This window comes from Anser brachyrhynchus, assembly GCF_964034855.1.
Source record: "Anser brachyrhynchus genome assembly, chromosome: 1".
NCBI lineage: Eukaryota > Metazoa > Chordata > Aves > Anseriformes > Anatidae > Anser > Anser brachyrhynchus.
Genome location: NC_137694.1, coordinates 203,278,504 through 203,284,548, shown reverse-complemented (window position 1 = coordinate 203,284,548; position 6,045 = coordinate 203,278,504). Strand labels below are relative to the sequence as shown.

Here is a 6,045-nt window from a genome sequence, read left to right as displayed (position 1 = left end):
TCAGAAATCAGAACAGAAGGTTTTGCTTTTAAAGGAACCTTATGTCTCTGAAACCAACATGTCATTATTTTGGAATGGTTTTCCTTGTGACTTTTGAATACTTCAAAAGCAATGTTGTTAGCATCATATTTCCTGTGTCTCTCATGCAACAGTAACATGTCCACCTACAGCTCAGCAGGGCTCCCTTAGTTCCAGGATTCAGACTATATTTATTGAATTCTTTGTTGTAGATACTTCACTGTGGCTATTCAGTGGGCAATAAATATATAAGAATCTGAGACCTGATGTAAATCTGTGTGATTTTTGGTGCCATTTGCAATCCTGATTTCTCCTTTTGTAAGTATCATATTCCTGCAGTAATTTGATATGCTTTCTGTTGCTGATATATCTTTACTCAATGTGTTACAAGAGCTACAATACCTTATTTTTTCTTTTGTGATTTTGAAATGCTGTCTTTATTTCCTGTTTAAACTGAAATGGTATCATGTTATTTCCTACTTCCTTGTTCTTTTCTTTAATAATTTCAACACATTGCCCCACCACGTTCTTAGTCTGTTTGACATATGCATTTATTCTGATTCACAATTGTTTACTTAATGAGAATACCCTTTTATGAATCTCCATTGTAAGATTATCTCTTATTTCTTCCTCAACACTTAAAAGACATTTTGCGATGAATTTCTCTGTTTGCATTTTTTAATTTGCATTTTTTATTTTACCCCTCAATTTCTTTATTAGGTGGTAAATCACATCACAAATACATGTATTGTTATCACAGCAGAAGACCCAGTTGCATCCAGATCTATTTATAGCTTTTGTAGCTCTTGAATCAAACATGGCTTTGCATGAATATAAAGGCAGCCATTTCATTCATATGCACAAAGTTTACCATAAACACACAGAGGCTATATATAAAAATGAGAAGAGACAGCTGTTATAAAGCTGGAGATTTTATAGATTTTATGGAAGTTGCACCTGTAATTATTAGACTTGGTTCTCATCTGTACTTCTACAGCAGTCCCCAGATCACCAGGACATGGGGTGTGTGAGCAGAGGTGTAAGGCTTATAAACAGTGTCATGAAGATCATTCACCCTCCATTAAGCAATTCAGGATTTCTTGAGGAAAATTAAGCCCATGACCATGTGGCTTTTTACCATGTTGCTTATTGCATCCAGCCATGGAGGAGAGAGGTAAGAGTTCTGCTTTCTTTCCTTTAATAAGTAAATAAATAAAATAAAATAAAATAAAATAAAATAAAATAAAATAAAATAATAAAATAAAATAAAATAAAATAAAATAAAATAAAATAAAATAAAATAAAATAAAATAAAATAAAATAAAATAAAATAAAATAAAATAAAAGTGAGTGTTTTTGCTGCCAGGTTAGATAATCTTTTGACTAATTAAAGTCTAAACCCTGCTCCCAGTAAGGTTATTCTAGGAAGGCAATACTTCCATTGCTTGCTCCACCTCAGGGCAGCATGAGATAGGACTTTGAAGCCCACCAGGAAGGAAAAGTTGAACACTTTAACTAGTGGGCAATTACATAGTTAAGAAGGTGGCAGTAAGACTTTGAAGTTGTTATTTAAAAATTAATAATTGAGGGCTGTGTGGTAGAGGAATACTGAAAATTAATTGGGTACAGAACTGCTCAGAGTTATCCCCAGAGAGGCATCCCTCAGCATGCCAGGAGGCAAAGCAGAGGCACCTGGAGAACTGCTGCTGCCAGGAACTGAGGCAATGCAGAGCTGGGTGTCAAGGGGCTGGCAGCTGCCTTGGTGTTTTGAGGACAGCAGTTTTGGATTTCAGGCAACCCCACTCAGCAATGTCCTTGCAATTTCCTTGATGGTTGGATTAGTTTCTAGCTGAACTACCTGAATTGAAGAGCTCTTGTAATCCATTTGGGCTAACAGTCTCTGGAAACTGGTCCCCTTCCTCCTTGCAGCTTGCTTCCTTTTTGAACTTCAACAGCAAGATAGCTAGGGAAACTTCCTCCTGTATCCCTTCCTGAGGGTATTCTGATTTTATCACTTCTCCCAGACAGTGGTTTTCCAGAGTGAATTTGTTCTGATAGACTGAAGTGGAAAAAAGAAGCAGAGGTATAATCACAGGTCACTGTTAGCACTGAGCAATTACCCAGACCCATTGGTGTAAAATCAAAAATTTGATCAGACACTGAAATAATCTATTAGTGCATGCACACACAGAAATGCAAATGTAAAAAAATCTCTTTGTGTGAATAAGTATTCAGTAAAAAGTCTGAGGCTACTGTTATGTAAATGTTTTTTTTAAAAAAAAAAAGTATGTTACATATTTGTTCTTTTATTGACATTTATTGCCTTTTTTTTTTTTTCCCTAGCTGATTTGTACCTCCAGATTGTCCCTATCTCTCCTTTCTTTCTATGTGATGGTTCTCTCTTATAGAATTGTAGAATAATTCAAGTCAAAAAAGACCTCAGGAAGTCAGCTAGTCCAGCATATTTTACCTGTTCTCATTAACTGTCTGCTCATGTAGTCTCATTTCTGTTGTCCCCAGGGGTCCGTATCACCCCTGAGCTCCCACCTCCTGCTCCTGTAATGCCATCGTCTCTCGAACTGCCTGCCTCCTGCTTTCAGCAGTGTTCATACAGAGGAAAGGAGCTGAGTGGCCTGAAGAATCCTGACTCACACGCTTTTTAAAGTGTCAGTGTCAGCATGTCATTTTCTAGCCCTGAAACGATGCTTAAGAAATGCATCATCACTGGGCTTTTTGAGGTCTGTTAACTCAATATTGGTCCAGTAAAGCAGAAGTTATGGACCAGATGAGATTGCATGTGCATGAGACACATCTGTTTTTTTTACCTGGGCAATGCATGTTTTGAGTTGCTAGTGGCCACCCAAGTTAAAATAAAACCAGACTTGGAACTTAGGGTAGAAGAAAATGGGTTTCATTCCTGGAAGGGGGAGGAAACATCAACCAGAAGAGCTGTGCTCTGTATATCCCTGTGCCTCTTTTCCCTGGGATTAGTTGATTCCAAAGAAGAGTTTCTGTCGGTGCTGGTGCATCCAGACACCAAGGGTTTCCCTGTTTCATCACCTCTGCTTAAAAACGACCCAGCCAGTACTAGGATGCTCATCCACTCCAGTCTGGAGGAACAATGAACCCCAATATCAAGGCACTGTGAGGAATATAGACTAGTACAAATGATTGTTTTTCTTTTGCCTATCAGAGAGCTGCTGGCCAAGGACAGTCCTGCTATACCTTGGCAGAACTGCCACACTCTTGGGAGAAGCTCAGAGCAATAAAGTGACCTGGAATACAGCTGGAGGTGCCATCCCTTACACGACCCTGGCAGAAGGCTGACCTGACAGTCTGTCCCCAGATTCGAATCAAAACTCTTTCCATGCAGCCTGTGCAGGATGTCTCCCATCTGCCTTGCACACAGGTTTCCTGGCTGCCTAAGCAGTAACAGCCAGTCAAGCAGAATAACAAAACTTCTTTTGACCTGTTAATTTCTCTTCATCATTCGCTTCCATTTGCTTTTCATTTAAATCCCCCCTTCATTCCAGTCAGAGTTAATTCTGTTTACTTCATATGTCTAAATATCTGATGTACTGTCATATCCTCAAAAAGCACCTTGATAAGTTGTCTTATTTTAAAATCACTTAGAGATAAACGATGCCTGCCTAGCCTACAGGTGGCCTTTACACGGATGGAAAACACACTATACTAATTTTGCATTTTCAAGATGGTTAAATAATTATAGATCTTTGATGTTTTTATGATGGGAGATTAATATTCTCGCATATTACTGGAAAAGGTTCATTGCCTTAAAGGTCTGTTTTTGATGTTGACTACATGTACACTCCAGGCCTTAGGATTTCATCTGCCTATGGTGCCTGGATCTCCCCCATATGGCTTATAGAGTATAAACATCCTATTTATAACATGTCCAAATGGTGTGGGAAGATCTTGTCATTAATTAACCCCTCTTCCCAGTGCAATTCTTGACAGTTGGAAGATACCTTTTCTTCTGGCCCATTTCACCAATTCTGACTGCTCTTTAGGAAGAGAAATACATTGGTCTTAGCTAAAGGAATGAGAAGGTCTTAGCTAAAGGAATGAGAAGTTTATGCTTTATAAAAAGCTATGCTTTAAGAGTGAATTAACCAAATGAACTTTTACTACATTTACTTAATGGGAAAGGTAATAGGTTTGTAGCTCCTTTTTACTTTTAGCAGATACAACTAAAGCACAGACAGTTGTGCTCCACAATTTGAAGACACCACCCAGCTTAATAGCTGCAGAGGTGTCATGTGTAGAGCTTCCAATTGCATAGCAAACATAATAGCAAACAGGGAAATAAGGCTCTCTTTAGCAATCAGTCAGTAGTCTGACAGGCCTCTCCGGGTTTCATAACATGTTATAGCTGTCCTCTCAGAGATTTACTTCCATCTGGAAATAATGCCTTTTGTGCACACATGTCCCAGTGAAGATACAGAGTCCTGTCACATAGTCCACTTTGTCAATATATTGCTTCTGTCAGGGAAAATCAAAGAAATTCATAAAGTAATGCAGAATATTTAATACTGTTGGTTCTTCCCATATGCTTGCTATTTTCCAGCCTCTGTCTCACTCTCAGGTTCCTCTTTAGGAAACCAGAGGAAACAAAGTTTTCCTCTGGAATTTGAACCCCTAGGATGGGTTTGACATGCTAGCCAGGAACAGATGAACCCTAAGATATCCATTACCTGTAAATTGCCCAACAGCATACATAGATTTCAAGGGACAGATGCCTTTGGGAACCTTCCCTTTTTTGCTTCTTTTAGGTTTCTAACTCTCTTAGCTTATTCAAACATCAGCTATGCTCAGACAAGGCACTGACATTAGCATACTGCCTGAAGATGGGTTTATGGACAGTTTCAAGATTTCTTCTTGTTTTATCATCCGTATGTTGCAGCAATATTAACTGTCAGTGGTGATCAGAAATGCCAATGCAGGACGACAAGAAGCTCGTGGAGGTACAATCTGGATGCAAGAAACATAAACACTGCAGCATGAGCCTCAATGCTAATGACTGATAAAAGCTCCTCATTGAAGCATCAAGACAAGGAGATGAGATGGCACCAAAGACCAAAGAGAGAAATCCTGAAAGAAACCAGGAAGCTTCACCAAGGTAGCCAATGAAGAAGTGAATTTGAAGGCACACAAGACAGAAGCATAGCTCTTTGTGCCCTGGAAAATTCATAGACCTCTAAGTGATAAAAGCTAAACAGAGTCAGATTATCACTAAGCAATTTCTGCAGTTCTAAGGAACTTTTTGAGCATCTTTTCATTGCCCTTGAGCACTTCTTGAATTGGTCCTGGTGGAGTCCCAGACGCTTCTCTCTACCCTGACTCTGGGGTATCCAAACCATTCTATGATATTGCCTTCATTATGTTCATCTCCTTTGTAGGACTTTGGGTGTGGTTGAAATGTCTCTGCTAAAGGAGCATCTTATAGTTGCCCTTTCCTTGCATGTTTTGTGAAAGCCAAAGGCATGAATTCACAAAAGCAGGAGGTGTGGATAGAATAGTTTAGGAAACTGGATACCCAAATGATCTTTTGGGTGCCTGATAAAATATTTAGGCACCACTGACATTTAAACTTTTAACAAAGATGCCATTTCTGAATGAAATAGTGGCTGGTTTTTTAAAACTACATAAACTCCAGATGCCAGGTGCAAATACTGCCAGCAGCACTTTTTTTGATTATGGAGAATTCAGATACTAAAGCTTAAATGAAAGCTCATTTCCTGGAATCTGATATTTCCAGGCAAATATCAGACTGGGGAAACTTTCTCCTGTTACTAACATGCAGAGAAGTCTGCCAGGACATGTTCATTAGCTTAGCTTCCACTCTGGGGAGTTGCATGCTGTGCCTTTGCTCAGTTTAATATCTTATCTTTGTAAACTATTATTACTACATTTGAAACATAAAACATGCAGATTCCAGTCTTAATTAGGCAGCTGATGCACTGCAACTGTAAAGGGAGATGATTTTCAGGAAATGAATATTCCCAA

At 38.9% G+C, this 6,045-nt stretch overlaps 1 long non-coding RNA gene across 1 annotated transcript; it reads left to right on the top strand.

Moving 5' to 3' along the window:
• Window positions 1–229: 229 nt before the first annotated feature.
• LOC308182719 lies at window positions 230–4,014 on the top strand. The gene is made up of 3 exons (XR_013942027.1): window positions 230–336; window positions 1,016–1,192; window positions 2,539–4,014. It is a non-coding gene; the product is annotated as an uncharacterized lncRNA (long non-coding RNA).
• The last annotated feature ends 2,031 nt before the right edge of the window (window positions 4,015–6,045 follow it).